Genomic DNA, 18,022 nt, shown 5'->3' on the forward strand with positions numbered 1-18,022 from the left:
GCAAATGGGAATTTATTCACCGTAGCATTTGGGATAAAGTCAAAAGGCACCACCACCCTTGTAGAATGAATAGGTATGTATTTTTTGAAGCACATTTTACCACATATTTCCTTTCCACTTTTTCCAAATTCTTAAAAGTGAACCTGTTTGAATGTGCAATAGACCCAACATCCAAATTTTGTGGGAATTATTGAAGTAAAACCTTTTCACTAATTTTAAGAATTTTCCTAAAGCAAAGAAAACAAAATTAAACTGAATTTGATGAAAGAGTGCTGAATTCGGAGTCAGAAAACCTGAATTCAAATCGCAGTTGTTCATTCTATTCAGTAAATGTCTGACTCTTCATAACCCCATTTAGGGTTTTCTTGGCAAAGATAGCAGAGTAGTTTGCCATTTCCTTCTCCAGCTTGTTTTACAGATGCAGAAACTGAAGCAAACAGGGTTAAGTGACTTGCCTAGAGTCATACAGTTAGTAAGTACCTGAGGCTGGATTTGAACTTAGATCTTCCTGACTCCAGACCCTGCACTATATCTACTGTGTCACCTAGCTGACCCAAATCCCACTTCTACCACCTGTATTGCTTTGGAAAAGTGATTTAACTTTTCTGGATCTCAGTTTACTCATCTGAAAAAGAAAAGTATAGAGTTAGGTGATATCTAAGGTCTTTTCTGGCTCCATATTTATGATATGATTTATAACGTAGGTAGGCAATACAATAGATGGCATGATGGGCTTGGAGTCAGGATAGACCTGAGTTCAAATCCAGCTTCAGCCACCTGTGTGACACTGGGCAAATCACTTAATCCCTCTATGCCTCAATTTCCTCATCTGTTAAAAATGAGGATAATTATAACACCTACCTTCCAGGGATGTTGTAAGTTTAAAATGAGACGTTTGTAAAGCACTTTGCAAACCTTAAAGTGCTATCTAAAGTTTAGCTTATTAGTGTGCTCCTGTGAAATTTTTAAACTCAAGTTGTTCTAGATTTTTTTTTAAAGAAATTTGTAAAGGGCAGGTAGGTAGTGGAGTGAATTGAGCACCAGTCCTAGAGTCAGGAAGACATGAGTTCAAATTTGAGCTCAGACACTCCTTGGCTATGTGTCCCTGGGCAAGTCCCTTAACTCCGATTGCATGGGGTGGGGGTGGGGAGGGTAGAGAGGAAATTTGTAAGTAAAGAAATCGTAACTGTCAGCCTAAATGAGCCTGACTATTTATACAACTGTAACTGCCACCACTCTCCCATCCCCTCCATCCAAGATGTGTCTATGGGGAAGGGAAAGCTATGGGGAAACTTAGAAATTGCAAGACTCCAGATATCAGCTTAGTGGGTTCCCTACAGACACACAAGATGAGCGACATGGAGATCTGAAGCATTGGAGAGAGTGTGCACTGGGGAGATCACAGATTCATTTAACTCACATCTTAATTGCAGGTTTAGTAATTGGTTCATGAGAAAGATCGCAGCTGGTGCCCATTTGAAACTGCAGACTTGTGAAATCCCCGAAGATTACCACAGAAGCCTGTGAACTTCTCATTCTAAATTTAGTCTTTATGTAAGTTTCACTTACTATTCCGGGTCTTCAGCATCTCTTTTTGACTGTTGATATACACTAGCAAACAATGGTGTAATATTTCTACATGATAATTCCTTTGGGGTGGCTACTAACATTTATAAGAGGCAAAATTGGGTTGGCTGAAAACCACAGAACTGGATTCTGGTCCGGGTTCTTCCATGCATTAACCATATGTCTTTTGGCAAGCCACTACTTTGAATTCATTTTCATAATTTGTATAATAGGGACAATGTTAACTGCCTTTTCTAATAAAGATATTCTGCAGGTGTAATGAAATGACCCATAGGTAGGAATTTTAAAGTTATTTATTCATAGGATCATAAATTGAGGACTAGAAGAAACCATTATGGGAAGTATTATTAATAATTATATTTAGAAGACTCAGTACTTTCATGATTCTAGGGTAAGATTGTGCCCATAGACCTTTGACATTTTGGAGTGATTCTGTGTGAATTGACAAGAATGTAGGCTCTTTGAGGACAATGTCTTTATGCAATATATCCTTATGCTCTCTACTCAGGGATGTTCTGAGGCCTAAATGAAATAATGGATATGAAGCACTTTGCACACTTTAAAGTGTTTTTATAAACGTTAGTTGTTGCTGTAGATTTTGTCGTGGCTGTTAGCTGGCAGTTACCAGGCCTCCATTCTGGTGATGACTTCATTCTGTGACCCTTTTATTGCTCTACTGCAGGACTTAAATGTTTATCAGGCAATACAGGGCTACGTTAGGAATGTTTGACAACCAGGATAATGGGCAGGGGGTGGGGTGGGGTGGGGGGTTGCAGAGGGGCGGAGGTTTATACATACATTTTCAAGTTCAATCTGTATTAACATTTTCCTAAATTTAGACAATCAACAATACAAGAAATCCAGTGGTTTCCGATGTGTAAATGTTCTGATTGAACATTTAAGAATGGCTCACAAGCCAATCAGCCTTGGCTCCAGCACATTCCTGCCTCTTCCATAGGTACCATGGTGCCTTAAATATAGTCAGTGTTGAATAAATGTTCATTGAGTGAATGGTTGAGTTCTAATTGATTGAAGTTCTAATTGATTAGTAACTAGCTAATTGTCACTAAATAGGAATAGTCTAATTTCCCATTGTGCTAAATTAATCAGTGTGGATCGTAGAAGCCTCAGTTTAGAGGTGTGGAACTGAGACACAGACTTTTTGATTCAAATGGAGATCTTTCTCAGTGTGCCATTTTCAGTGGTGGTATTGTCACTTGGCCCTTAAGACCCTTGAAGCTTTTGCAGAGAAAGCCTGTTTTAATAGTTACTATACAAAATACAAGTTAAGCAAACCATACTCAGTGGAAGCAGTATAAGAAAAAAGGAATCGATTAAAATCAGATCTTCTGTCTGGGACAATAAATGGATTAACAGTAAGAATTTATTTTGAGTACTCAATAGGACAAAACTCATTGGTATACTGCAAGCATTGACATAGGTGTTCTAATAACCATAAAAATGAAAACAAGTTGTAACTAACATATTTTAAACCTGAGTCAAATCATAGAAAATATATCCAGGACAAGTGGCATAAAATGAGCCCTCAAATGCTGCTTCAGAAACCAAGGGTAGAGTTGTATAAGATGGCTAGAAGTTCATCTGGGGTTGTCAAAGTTCAGGTCAGAAGCGCACCATCTGGTAGCTTTCCATTTTTATCTAATTATTCTTGTACAATAAATACTGAGCTCAATTGTTTCTAAGCTGTTGCATGTTTGCAAGTGTTGTCAATACCTCTAAATTTTGGTGCCTGAAGTCACCTGTTGCCCCCACCCTAGTTAAGGCTCCAGAATAGAATACATCTTATAGTTTCCTTATATATTTTTTCCTGACAATAAGGAGACCTACAATGGAATTATTTTAGAGAAGTAAAGGATCATTATAGTCTGTTTTTTTAAAAGTCTGAATCAAAGAAATTCTACAGCCTCCAAAATATTGGTCCACACCAATATTTAAATAATATTATAACTCCTAATCTAAATACCTTTTTGCAGTATCTATTTTCTTTCCCATCCTAATTGTAAGCAGAAAGTAGCATGTAAATCCTCTCCATGGATTTGTACGGAGAGAAGATTTCATGAACAAAATAAAACTAGTCATCTCCTTTGAGGGAAACTGATGGTGAAATAATCATAAATCATATTCGTAAAAGACTTTAAAAAGCACTTTATATTTTTCATCAGCATCTCTTGGATATTTCTCTATAGCACTCATTCTTTTTTTTCTTAACAGTATTTTTTTTCAGTTACATGTGAAGATAGTTTTCAGTATTTTTGTAAGATTTTGAGTTCTAAAAGTTTTCTTCTTCCTTTCCTCCCCCTCCCCAAGACAGCAAGCAATCTGATGTAAGTTATACATGTATAATCAAGAATTGTGTTGTGAAAGAAGAATCAGAACAAAAGGGGAAAAAACCACAAGAAAGGGAAAAAAACAACAAAAAAGTGAAAATAATATGCTTTGCCCTGCATTCAGACTCTATAGTTCTTTCTCTGGATGTTGTTAACATTTTCCGTCAAGAGTCTTTTGGAATTGTCTTGGATCTTTGTATTGCTGAGAAGAGGCAACATACAATGTTGCTGTTACTGTGTACAATGTTCTCCTGGTTTTGCTCACTTCACTCAGCATCAGTTCATATAAGTCTTTCCAGGTTTTTCTGAAATCTGCCTGGTATTGATTCTTAAAGTATGATGTGAGGAACAATAGAGGTCCCCAAGACAATTTTAGGGGGTAATTAAGGTCAAGATTATTTTCCTAATTCTAAGACATTTTAATTTCTAACATGATAAACATTAGCAGATAGAACTTGCATAAACAAAAGCTCTTCAGAACACTGTATAATTTTCAAGAGAAGGAAGGGGTGTTGAAACCAAAATGTTTGAGTACTCTTAGAGCAAAGAGAATAGGAAAGAAGAGCACAGTACTAGGCTCTGTGGATATAAGGATGAACAATAACACAATTCCTATCCTCCAGGAATTTATAACAGTGCCATATGCATGGTAGTTTCTGCTACAAAGTAGGTGCTTTGACACTTTCACCATATAGACATAGCCTAAGTGGGAGATACACTAATAAATGAGGAGATGAGGTTGAAGCTCATTTTAAGCCTCAGCTTAAATACCTCCAGTGAAGGAGAGCCCACTATCTCCTGAGGAAATCCATTTCACACTCATGGATGGATGTTTTGGGGTTTTGAGCATTTTTTGTTTTTGATACTTGGTACTGGTAATTCTTCTGATTTAACAGGCTTTTAGTGGACAGATTGATTGTGTGTGTATATGTGTGTGTTTTGCAAAAGCCACGGGATGGAATATTTTAAAGATAAACAAGCATGCAATAGTGAGTATATGTGTTTGGAAATTAATCCATGCTGCCAATATAAGCTCAGGTTGAGTGGCTTCATATCTATGAATACTTCTCTGCCCTCTCCCATCACTATTTTGTTATTTTTCCTTTGGGGATCTATTCCCTTTTTCCAGAAACAGGAAGTTTTTCTATTCTGTGAGAAAGGATTATAACTTATCTCTTCAATTCAATATATACCCATGAAATGTCAGCCTGTCATTAAGCATTTATTAAGTTAACCTACTGTGTTTTAGGACCTATGGTAGGATCTAGATATGAAAGACAAAAGCAAAATAAAACAGTTCCTGCTTCCCAGGGGCTTTCATGCTATTTGATAGAAAGAACATGTACATTTACTCTTCAATTTCCTTATCTGCAACATGAAGAAGTTGGACAAAGGACACACAAAAATGGTTTAGGAACTCAAATGCATAAAATCTATGTATAGTACTTAACATTGACCTACATGTGGCCATATTAAGTATAAATACTTAACCCAAATTTTACAGTAAGTTACTGAAAACACCCTGTGAAAGAAAAAGAAAAAAACAACAGACTTCTCTGGTGAAAGGGAGGGCAAAACTTTTTACATGAATTTTCCTTATTGCAGGAATGCCTCACCCCTGTGGAAGGGGTAACTGTACATAATTCCAATCCACCAGCTCATAGAGTGCCCTGAGATTGAAAATTGAGAGTTATTTTTATTGTTTTGATCAAGACCTGGGTATGGTGGGAAATCTAAAATCTTATTTTATTATTGAATTGTTTTCAGCTCTTTGTGACCACTTTTGAGTTTTCTTGGTAAAGATGCTGGCATTATTTGCCATTTCCTTCTTTAGCTCATTTTAGAGATGAAGAAACTGAGGCAAACAGGGTTAAGTGACTTGCCCAGGGTCACACAACCAGTAAATTGTCAGAGGCCAGATTTGGATTCAGGTCTTCCTAACTCCAAACCCTGCACTCTATCTACTGTGCCACCTAGCTGCCCTAAGTTCTTATGCCTTGCTTTATTAAAATAAACTATTGATATACTCTCCTCTTAGAAAACAGCCATTTCCAAATAAATCCTTCTACTCTCCTGGGTACAAAAAATAAAAAGAGAGAAAGAAAAACAACTTAGCAAAATTAACCAAACATATCACCTAAACTTGAGAGGCTATGAAATGTTTCATACCTATAGTCCCTCACATGTGCAAGCAAGGGGGAGGGAAGGTGATACCTTTATTTTAAGCATAGCAAGTTCTCCCTTGATTGATGAAGCATGTGTGAAAGTTGTAACACATTGGAACTTAGATGAGCAGGGACCTCAGGCTTTATTTCCCTGAAGGATAACATCATTACAATTGACTAGCTTCACATGCTAAACAATGTGTCAGGTTAAAGATGTGGCACAGTTTTTAAAGTGATGAGAATATTTTGGTGGGGAGTGATGGAAAGAATAGTTAGTTAATGGAAGGGAAATAGGAAGGAAAAGGAGGAAGTGAAATTAATTCAAAGAGAAGACATAATGGGAAGAAAGATTAGCACTGAGATGACACATTCAAGGGGTGGAAATAGTAGGAAAAAATGTTATTTTTTTGAAATCTTCATGAATTCTTTTTTAATTGAATAGATAATCTGGATTTGAATCTCGAGTGTTAGAAACACAGTATACAAATGGAAAAGGATTGGGGTAAGATGAGGAAGGAGATGACTGAGATTGTGACAGCCAGAAGTAAATAGACTGGACCAAGTAAATGAGTGAGAAAAAGAGTATGGATTTTGTTTTGTTTTGTTTTCTCCCATGATACCATCATTTAAAAAATGTGTCTTTAGCCTATACTCATGGTTACAATCAAAGTTAGACATAACACTTGTTATCCAAATGGGGGATCCATACTGATCAGGTATAAACCCCGCTTCATTTCCAGGGCTGTTTATAAAATTTTTTTCCTTGATTTTTTTCCTGCTGAAATTATCTTGCAGATTATATGATATGTTCTAGGATAAGGCTTAGACTGTAGAAAGTCAGAACTGTTCCCTTCACATAAAGCAACAAATTGTTTTAGTTTTTTTAAAAGTCATCTACATTGTTCTGGAAGATTACATTGGAAGTATTTCAAGAATAGTCTTAAAACTAATGAACTAGGATCCCTTGGATAAAAAGCCAGCTTTGAAGTCAGGAAGACCTGGTTTTAAGACTTGCATTTGATACTTAACTATCTGTCTTGAGCAAGTCATATCAGTTTTCTGTCTCAGTTTCCTTATCTATAAAATGTGGATGTTGGTTGAGTGGCTTCTGAGATCTCTTCAAACTCTATAACTAGGATCCCATAGAAATTCTGGCTGGACAACTTGTTAACCTCTCAGTGCTTCTGGGAACTCTCTAAAACTATAAGTTACACCCTTATTTATTGCTAAAGGAAGTTGCCTCATTGGGAGTTCCCTATATATCCAAACAAAAAATAACTCACAGTTATATAATGTCTTAAGGTTTGTAAGCATGCTTTTTTTCTGATCATCAAAATTGTCCTAATATTTTTTTAATATCTTTTTCTCTAAAGAAATAGCCCTTAGGGGTCTCATTTTCCTTATGAGACATCATGGTGAAGCAAGATAGTTAGCAAAGGGGTTAGAATGCTGGGGCTGGTATAAGGAAGATCTTTATTCAAATTTCCCTTCTGACGCTATTTGTGTGACCATGGGTAAGTCACTTAACTTATCTGCCCCATACTTTTTTTTTGTTTTTTATGTTAATTAGGCTGTGGTGGGGAGAACTCACCCCAACATACAGATTCACCCATATAGATGCCCCACAACCATAATAGGCTACTGAAAGATATTCTATCCTTTATTATCTTCCCCCTCCGATACAGATTTCACCAACCACACTCAACACCCTTAGCACACAGATCTGGTCATGTTACTCCTCATTTGCTTAAGACCTTTGGGTACCTTCTTGTCATCTTCTGAATATGGTTCAGACTCCATTGCCAGGTGTTCAAGATCTTCCACAAGTCAGCACTGTGGTGTATTAGGTACTTCATAAATGCTTGTTGATTTGACTATCTAAATGAGTCATTATTGTCTTCGTGTTGATAGTTTCCTAATCTTTGTTCCAACTTTGGAATCCCAGAAGCCAATATCTATCCCTAGAAAGGAAAAAGAATGAGTCTGGAACTCTGCCAGACCAAATCCCTGAATGATACCTTAGTGTCCTGGAATAGTCAGTACTACCAGGCAATTGTTTAGGCGTTGAGAAAACCACCCCTTCATCTGTCTGAAAGCCATAGAGTATGCAGAGAGGTGGTTGAGAAAAGTGATAATAGGAATGTAAGAATGTGTTGTTCTTAATATACACAGTAGGCTATATGTTTTGAAGATAGTTTTCACCATAGTAACTACACTGTCATCCAGAACCTCTTCCTTCATCCCTCTTTGTATCTGACTTTTCTTCAATATTAGAGGTTAGGGATGTGAGTGAGGAGTAGAAACTCAAAGCTCTACTCTTAGACATAGGCCCATTTAGACCAGACTAGGATCACTACTTATATAGATCATAGGTCTAATAGATTTTGAGATTGAAGGGACCTTACAGGACATCTAGCCTAACTTCCTCACTTCAAAGGATGATGAAATTATGTTTTAACCTTACTTTAAAAATAATTTTTATTGTATCTTTTATATTGTATAATGTCTATCCCAATATATGTCAATCCCTTTCCTTCTCAGCGATTCCTTTCTTATACCAATGAATAAAAAAAGAGGGTGATCAATTCAGTAAAACTAAAGGATATATTGACACAATTCCATGCCCATGATCTCCCACATCAGCCAATCTCCTCATTTGACAGATAAGGAAAATGATAGATTTATTAACAAAATATAACTGTGAGGAATAGTTAATATGATAAATCTCAGAATCATAACCCAAAGTAATCTTGACAGATTAGAGTAAATCCAAACCAACAAGATAAAATTTGTCAGGAAAACTAAATGTAAGGTCATAGTCAGGCTCCAAAAAATCGATTGCACAAGTACAAAATGGAGAAGTTTTGGTTTGGCAGAATTCAAATGACAGACGGTTTTAGTCAATCACAAACTTAGAATTTGCTTGTAATGTGATATAGCAGCTGAAGTGCTACCATAACTATGGTACCCTTATAGTAAGTAGAGATTTACCTGTCAGCAAATGTTAGGCAATTTATAACAGGGGAAATACATGACCCTCCCCATAGTGTCCAGGAGGTCTGATTGTAGGCACTAGAATCAGGTACAGGTATTTGGGAAAGAAGCATCGAGGAGATCTATTGACAAGTAGTATAGACCAAGATGCAGCATTGGTTTAATAGGAGAACTCCAGACCCTGGAAGTCCTGGGAGGTCCATTTCCAATGGAACAGTCAGACAATTGAAGGTAAAACTTGTTTTTTCTCTGCACATGATAGGTACTTAATACATTTTTGGTTGAATGGAATTAGCATTCTGTGAAAAAATTAAAAAAAAAAAAAAAAGACTGGGACTCATTCCCAAGCCCTTCATCACTTGTCCCTTCTACTTTTTCAGTCTTTCTAGAACTTACTCCCAGTCATATTCTGCAATCCTGGCGTTCTTGCTGTTCCTTAAATGAGAAACTCCATCTCTCTACTTCAGCCATTTTCATTGTCTTTCCCCCCCAGCCTGGAATCTCACTCCTCTTCTCTGCTTCCTGTCTTCCTTCAAGTTCCTGCTAAAATCCCAAGTTCTACAGGAAATATTTCCTTATCCCCCTTATTCTAGTGCCTTCTCTTTGCTAATTACCTCTAATTTATCCTGTATGGAGCTTGTTTATATGTAGTTGGTTGTGTGTTGTCTCTCCCATTAGTGAGTGAACATTTTGAGAGCAAGGACTGTGTTTTCCCTTCTTTGTATGCCTGGTGCTTAGCACAGTGACTAGTGCATAGTAAGAGCTTACTTAATGAATGTTTATTGAATAACTTACTAAAAATTATAAAAAAAAAACAACAGAAAAACAACACAAGGAGACAGGCACAAGTCAGTGATAGAGAGACCTAGTTACTACTAATGCTTAGCCACAGAGTAGGAACTTGGTCATGACAGAGCAGGGACCGGGCTAGTAAAACAGGAATTTAATCTAGTTTACTCTAGGATTGACAGCATCCCTGAGACTCTAAAATTCCTCTCCTAAGGTGAGGCCAAGATCATTCTATGGCCTGTAGGGTAGGTTTGAGCCTACAGTTTGGGATTTAGAGGCTGCAAATACAAACAATTAGAAGTATGTAAGCTCAGAGATTGAAGTTTATCATTTCAGATTTGTTCACAGTGATGAACAGGGATTAACAGTTTCTTTTGTAATTAGCTAGAAAAACATTGGCTAGAGAGTTGGACCTGGATTCAAGGCAAATCTCAGTTTAAACCCAGCCTCACGTGCTGACTGGCTGGTGTGGTGGGTGAAAGATGAAATGACTGAGGAAATAAAGGTTTGATCTTCTGAGCACACTTTATTAAGCACAGAATATCAATTGCTCAACAAATTGGGACCAGGTCCCTCAAATACGGGAGAGATAGACTTTTATACATTAAAAATAATTAATTAAATAAGGCCAATTAATTAAAAAGAAACAATGCAACATTAGGTAATCTGATTTCTAGTTGGAGGGAGGACTTTCCAAGTTGGGAGGGGCAAAGTGAACAGGTACAATTCAGAAAAAGGTGTTCCACTCCCTTCAAGTGTCTGTAAATAATCGAAGAATATGGAAACATGGATAACTAACTGATCAGGATGGGGTCATAGATAAGGGTTGCTTGAGATGTATAATTTCGAGAAAACTCCTTGCATCAATCTTTGGATCTGACTGGGTTTCTGGTCAGCGTAACCTAGGTCCTTCCAGTTTCTTAACCAAGTAGGCAAGGTTCAAGCAATGTAATAAGGTTCCTCCCAATTCTCACAATTGAATGAAATTTTCTCACAAGATAGAAATTGGACTAGACCCATAATTGGATAGAAAGCATGCTAGCTCCAAAAATGAGTCACAAGATGGAGTCAACATGGTTCGCTCAATTTCTGTAATTAATCATTTGCTGTCCTAATCCCTTCAATTCCCTCACTGGGTGAGGGGAGGGAACAAGTATTTATTAAGTACTATTTTGTGCCAGGCATTATGACAAGAGCTTTATCTCTGACTCTCACAACAACCCTGAGAGGTAGCTGTTATTATCCCCATTTTATAATAGTGACTTACCCAGAGTCACACAGTGAGTAATGTCGAAGGCTGGATTTGACATCACATTTTCCTGATTCTAGGCTCAGAATTCTTTTCACCGTGAGACCTAGCTGTGTGATCTTGCGCACAACACTTAACTTCCCTCAGCCTCATTTTCTTTATATAATGTCAATTATAATAGTAGCCATCTCCTAGGCTTGTTGTGAAAATCAAAAGTGATAATATTTGTAAAACTCTTTTGTAAACCTTGAAGTCTTACATAAATGTTAGCTATTGTTTTTATTAAATACAAGTCATTAGTTAAATAAGTCATTCTAGAAGTTTTCTGGTACAATCATCCCCTCTCTGTTCTTCAGAATAAATTCTTCCCTCTTGGAAAATTGACATCTTAATTTTTCTACTATCTGTCCTATTCCTCATTATTTCTTAGACCTTATAAATAGCAACTCTTAGATCATATCTACAAGCATCTATCGCCTTGGTTGGAATTCATCTGGGTTTGAATAGTTGAACTCATTTAAGGTGGATAGATAACACACTCATTCTCTCCTTTCCTGTCTTAGGTTATGGTTTCTTTTTGCATTTTACTCTGTTCAGGTTAAAGATCATTTATCCCACTGGAGAAGATGCACATGTTACAAATAAATATTTTCCCACCCTGGTCTTGGGAATAGTTTGGAACACGAGGCAGTCAAAAGGGGTGTGTGCTACAAGTACACAGTTAATCATCAAATACCACACCCCATTACACCATAAGGGGACTCAGCCTAGGACTATCAGTCAATCATTACTTGTCAATCGTTGGTTCTTGCCAAACCCATTGGACACTCCTATTCTTTACAGATTCAGTCTGCTCTTAAATCATTTAAAATTTAAGGTCAGGATTAAGCAATTTAATTTAATTATCTAGAGGCATAGAAAAATTAAAAGCATTATATACATCCCATCAGTTGCTTCAATCCCCCCAGGCAAAAAACATTTCAGATGTAAATCTGATTCTTTCCTCTTATGTCTCCCAACCACAGCTTGAGAACAGGAGGCAGGAAGTTTAAATTCATGACAGGTTGTAGCACAGGAATTCTTTTGGAAACACAGGAAAGGGGAGAGAAAATGTCAAAATCTTATACTGATCTCTGAAAGAGGGAATTGTGTTGTCCCTGCTTTTGTCATTGTTCTCTCTGTCCTTTCACCTTCAACCTTTGATCTACTACCTGTATCCCTTGTTATAGTCACCCCACCAGTTAGTACATCTGATCCAGCTCTGTGCTGGGCAGTTTCATCCCTAGTCATCTGATATTCTCACTCACTGCCTGGCCAGTCTCTGCCCTCAGAAGGACATGCAAAGATATATTGGAATGTTATGGCCTTGGGACAGGACTTGCGTCTACAGAGGAAAGTTGCAATTGAACAGCTTTGACCTCCATCAGTATCTCTTTAACCTCTAACCTCTTACATGTTAATGTTCACCATCATTAGGGATCCCTCCTTTGTTGTACTTGCTTTGAATTTAAAAAGTCCTTTTTATGGTTTCTTGTACATTATTAAGAGATAACTCATTTTCAAATTTACTCATTCATTTACTAAACACTTATTGAAACTTTGTTATGTATAAGGCATTGTGTTAGGTGCTAAGGGAGGCAAATAAAACATTGCTATGGAGGCAAATAAAATACAAAACATCTCCAAGGAGATTAAAATCTAGTAGGAAAGATATGAAACACCAGATCATTATGATAACAGGGAGAATATAGCAAGTGCATAGAAGAAATAAAAACTAAATTTATAGCAGTTCAGAAGAGGGATAAATTGTGCCTAAATGGAAGATTCTGGAAAAAGTTTCATTTTAAACATAAGTTCTCAAAGTGGACGACACTACCTCCTGAGGGGTACTGAAATGATCCAAGGGGGCAGTAGTAGCCTCGAGTGCAATTGAGGGGGGCATTGAATAAAATAAAAGGGCGGTGGAAGCATAAGGAAAGAAGAGAAGAAAATTTTGAAAAAATTGATCGTACATGATTCATCTGTTGTATAACAGTTAAAGTCATAGTGATTGCGTTACTTTCCAAATAAACACACAAAATGCAAAACCTATCAGTGGTCAAGTTGACGAATAGGTCTTAACAAGCAAGTATTAGCAGGCAAGCATATCATGCATTGTCAGAAGTCCAGCATGCATCAGTAGGAATATATGCACGTAATGATTTGTTTGCAATACTGTATAGTTATGATGCAACATTGCATCATCAAGATTTTGATGTAGGAAAAAAATCCACAGATTTATGATAAATGATTAAATCCAAGATAAATTATTTAAAAATATTTTATATATATTTTCAAATACTACTAAAAAATGTAGAAAGTAGATTTTCAGGGAGGCGCTGAGTGATTTTTTTTTTAAAAGAGGGTGTTAGTGGAAACAAGTTTGAGAACCTCTGATTTAGAAAATGACTTTTGGACTTTTATTTGGCTCTAGTTCCCTTAACACCTAACACAGTGCTTTACACATAGATAGAGCTCAATAAGTGTTTGGTAAATGAATTAATAAATTTGAAAATGAGTTTCCTCTTAATAACATACAAAAGACCAAAAAAAAGGAACTTTTAAGTTCAAAGCCAAATATAGGAAACTGTATAAGCACCAAAAGCAGAAAAACCCAGTATAAATTCAAAGAAAGATGAGTAGTCACTCATAATGTGACTAGAGCAGAGGACTACTCCTTTCTGTTTGGTTTTGGTCAGGGTCCTATGAGTCTTATCTTTTATACATGCCCTTTTAAACTTTGAATTTGTCAGTTAGTTCTCTATTCCAATACGCTGGTGTCTTTTAGACGCTGTCTCCTTTTGATATTGATTGGGGTAATCTAAGATGAGATAGTAAGAATTTCATTTTTAGAATTCCTATTTTTCTCAGGATTTTTCCACAGATGCTTTCTTGAAGTTTATAGAGTATATCCAACTGTTTTAATGTTCTTGTTTCTCACTATTTCAGTTTCAGCATGGTCACTTATTTCCAAGATTTCAGTCACTTTTACTTCAAAGCTAGTTCCTCCTTGTTGATCAAAATTAGATTCAGAATAAGCAGTGCCCCTCTTTGTCTTTACTTCCTGAGATTTTTTTTAATTGCCAACAAAAATGAGATGGTTTTGCTACTAAGAGTCTGAGATTAATTTGTAGCCGGAAAGGAAAGAGAATGGGTCTGTTTAATATAAGGATAAAACCCACAATTCCTCACCCTTCTAATGAACTGCAGAGGGTAGGACTCAAAGTATCACTGACCTAACAAATTTACAGATTAGCATGATCTTTAAAATCTGGAAGCAACAGATCCATAATTACAGCTAGTGGGTATAAATCATTGACCCACATGTTGAAGACTGAATTTGTATGAGTGGAGGATAAATCAGTCAGTCAACAAGCATTTGTTAACGATGCACTTATTATCTCCCAGACACTGGGCTAAGCTCTGGAGATGAGAATGCAATAAGGTTTTGAAAACTGACTGGTCTCTTGAGATTTTTAGTCCAGAGAGACAAGTTCTCAGCCCTGGGAGCAATTTTGGATTATCACAGTCTTTGAGCCAGAAGGTAGATGAGTCATGTCTGGAAGTTTTAAAAGAGATACATGCATATAGTCTTTGATGTGGCAGCTACATGACACAGTGAACAGAGTGCCGAGCCTTCAGTCAGGAAGACTCATCTTCATGAATTCAAGCCTCATCTCAGACGCTTACTAACTCTGTGACCCTGAGCAAGTCATCTGACCTCTTTGCCTCAGTTTCCTCATTTGTAAAATGAGCTGTAGAAGAATATGGCAAAATCATTCCTGTAACTTTGCCAAGAAAATCCCAAATGTGGTCACAGAAAAATGATGGGATAACAACAAATACGGTCTTTGAGAAAACAAACCGAAAGGAAGGAGCTAGGACTGTGTGAGCTGAGCTTCAACAGTCATGTGTCCACCCAAGACTTATCAAGTCAACTTGGGCAGCTAGGTGGTGCAGTGGATAGAGCACCAGTGCAGGAGTCAGGAGGACCTGAGTTCAAACCTCACCTCAGACACGTGACACTCACTGGCTGTGTGACCTTGGGCAAGTCACCTAACCCCAATTGCTTCATCCTGGGTCATCTCCAGTCATCCTGATAAATATGTGGTCACTGGATTCAGATGGCTCTGGAGGGGAAGTGAGGCTGGTGACCTGCACAGCCCTCCTTCACTCAAAACAAAGTCAAGTGCAAGTCATGTCATTATTTCTCTCATGACATGGTCTTCTTCAGCAACGAAGGACGTACACACACGCAGTAGTCAATCAAGTCAAGTTAGAATTAGTGACACAAAGAAGGGTAAGAAAAAAGAAAAATAGAAAGGAAAGCTGAACTTCTGCAGTGCAGGGAGAGGTAGAAGTGGGCAGTCAGGACTCTGTAGTAGGCATTTTGAAACAGAAAACTCGGACTGAAACCATTAGTGGCAATCACCTCTTTGAAGATTCGGGGAAATTCCAAGAAGTCTACTTCACCAGCTTTCCCTCCCTGGGCCTGTGCCCTGTCTCCCATGTTCTGATTTTGTTTCAGATTTAAAGAAGCCAGGGGTTAGGTGGAAATACACAAAATTTAAATTAAAGTACCAAACCTCTTGTCCTAATGGAAGGGTCTGAGTTATTGTGATTGTACTGAGAAGTTTTTCAAGTTAAATAAACTTCACAACATAATAGAGAAAGGGGTTTTATGGATCTGAGGAACATTATAGTGTCCCAAGGCTAAAGGTGAGTTCATTATTGCAATAGCTCCTTCTCTTTCTGGAAATTTAATCATCCTGTTACAACTATTAACTCGCTTGCAGCTTAGTCCCTTGGCAAGGGACAGCATGATGTTTGTCTGGAAGGATTATTGTAACCTCAACAGTAGTAGGGAAATTCAGCAAATGGGCAGGTTTTGAGAAAAGAAGTAAAGATAACCTTCTTTGAAAGACTATGTAAAGTTATTTCTCGGCATTACAGAATTGGAATTGAGAGACTAGTGGATTATAGCTATAAATCTGAACGCCAAAACATGCTATCATGGGAATGGCACAATTTATCAGCTAAATCTATTTATAAAGTACTTTAATGTTTACCTTGCTCTTTCCTAACATCAGCCAGTGGAATGAGTAGCTTTTTTATGTTTTTTTTCCCTAAATTCATATTAATTGCATCAATGTCATGAGATTTCTAGTACTGAAAATTCTCCCACTGATATGGATCAGTAACTATCTTATGATTTTGTTTTACATGTCTGTACAAAACAATGAAAGGTTAAATGTTTTCACCAGAGTCACAAAGGCAGCATGTGTCCGAGGTAAAGCTCAAACTCAGGTCCGTCTGACTCCAGGGCTTGGCCTCTAGCCCCTGCGCCATGCTGCCTCTTACAGCACATAGTACAAGTATTCTTTGTAGTATTCTTTCTGTGTCTCTGTCTGTCTTTCTTTTTCTCTCTCTCTCTCAGAAACAGACTGAAAGAAGTTAACTGAAGTGTGCAAAGTCACACAGGTAGGCAGTGGCAGAACTCAGGCTCTGACCAGTGTCCTCAGACTCTAAATTACTATACTGTACAATATCACTAGTTATCAATAGATTAAAAGAAAAATTTATTTTGGTCAAAACAACATGAAAAAGATGTAACTTTGGCCATGTTGAGTGAAGGAGATAGTTTTTATGTGTGCTAATCATAAAATGGATTGCTCTTGCCCTTTTCAATGGCTTCTTGTTCAGCCATTTTAGTCATGTCTGACCCTTCATGACTCCATTTGAGGTTTTCTTGGCAAAGATCCTGGAGTGGTTAGCCATTTCCTTCTCCAGCTCATTTTAGAGACACAGAAACTGAGGCAAACATGGGTAAGCAACTTGCCCAAGGTCACACAGCTAGATAGATGTCTGAGGCCAAATTTGAACTCAGGAAGATGGGTCTTCCTGACTCTAGCCCCAGCACTCTATCCACTGCCTAGTTTCCATTTTCAATGGCTACCCATTGCCTAAAGGAGAAAACCTAAATAGATTTTCCCTTGTCGTTTAATGTCCACATCAATTTGGCCTTATCCTATCTTTCTTTCAAGGCCACAGGTTCCCCACCCCTGGTTTGGTCATTTAGGCTCTTTCTGGTTAACTTAAGCCAGGGATATTGTGATGATAAGTGACATTCCAGTAGTGTTGGTAAAAATTCTTTCAGTTATAACATCAAGGCATTTAAAAAAAACACCAACAGACACTGTAGTCATAAAAAAAAATGTAAGGACCTCTTCTATGGTGGTAATTATGAACTGGAGAGAACTTATAATTTTATGAGTCTTTGAAGGCTTCTTGGAAGAAAATATTTGCGATCAAAATGACAAATCTTTAATGTACCCAGGATTGATGTCTTGAAAAACTAGGGAAGTGTCTTTTAAAAAAAAACAAAACTCAAAACAGTGGGAAATATTTGACATTCATCTTTCATTTTATTTGACTATCACAGACCTCTTTTGCATGAAGACTTTACTAATCTTCCCAGCTTCTAGTGCATGTCATCCTCAAGCTACCTACCTATCATATATTTCTATGACATCTCTCTGATAGAATATAAGCTCCTTGAGGATAGGAACTGTTCATTTTTTCCTCCTTGTATCCATAGCACCAAACACAAAACTTGTTAATCAAGGGATTACAATGTCCTTTATATCAAGAATGTCATTTAAATTGAACACCAACACCATAAAATAGGTAGTATGGGAATTATAATTACTATTTCAGAGATGAGTACTCTGAGGTTCAGAAAAGCGATGTGTCTTGTGCCCCAGGTTGCCTGCTCCATAGGTGACAGAGTTGAAGCTTAAACCCCAGTCTTCAGATTCCAAAGTCGAGTGCTATTTCTACACACCATAATG

At 37.3% G+C, this 18,022-nt stretch overlaps 1 protein-coding gene across 2 annotated transcripts in view; it reads left to right on the forward strand.

Moving 5' to 3' along the window:
- Positions 1 to 18,022, forward strand: part of RASGRP3 (RAS guanyl releasing protein 3) — a 157,752-nt gene that overhangs the window by 66,201 nt on the left and 73,529 nt on the right. Inside the window, exon 3 of one of the 2 annotated variants that reach the window (XM_072634145.1) lies at positions 1,434 to 1,554. The exons of the other annotated variant lie outside the window; for it this stretch is intronic. The gene's annotated coding sequence lies outside the window, so the exon portion shown is untranslated. The remainder of the gene's footprint in view (positions 1 to 1,433; positions 1,555 to 18,022) is intronic. 2 annotated transcript variants of the gene reach the window in all.

Source organism: Notamacropus eugenii, chromosome 1 (genome assembly GCF_028372415.1).
Source record: "Notamacropus eugenii isolate mMacEug1 chromosome 1, mMacEug1.pri_v2, whole genome shotgun sequence".
In the NCBI taxonomy this organism is placed as follows: domain Eukaryota; kingdom Metazoa; phylum Chordata; class Mammalia; order Diprotodontia; family Macropodidae; genus Notamacropus; species Notamacropus eugenii.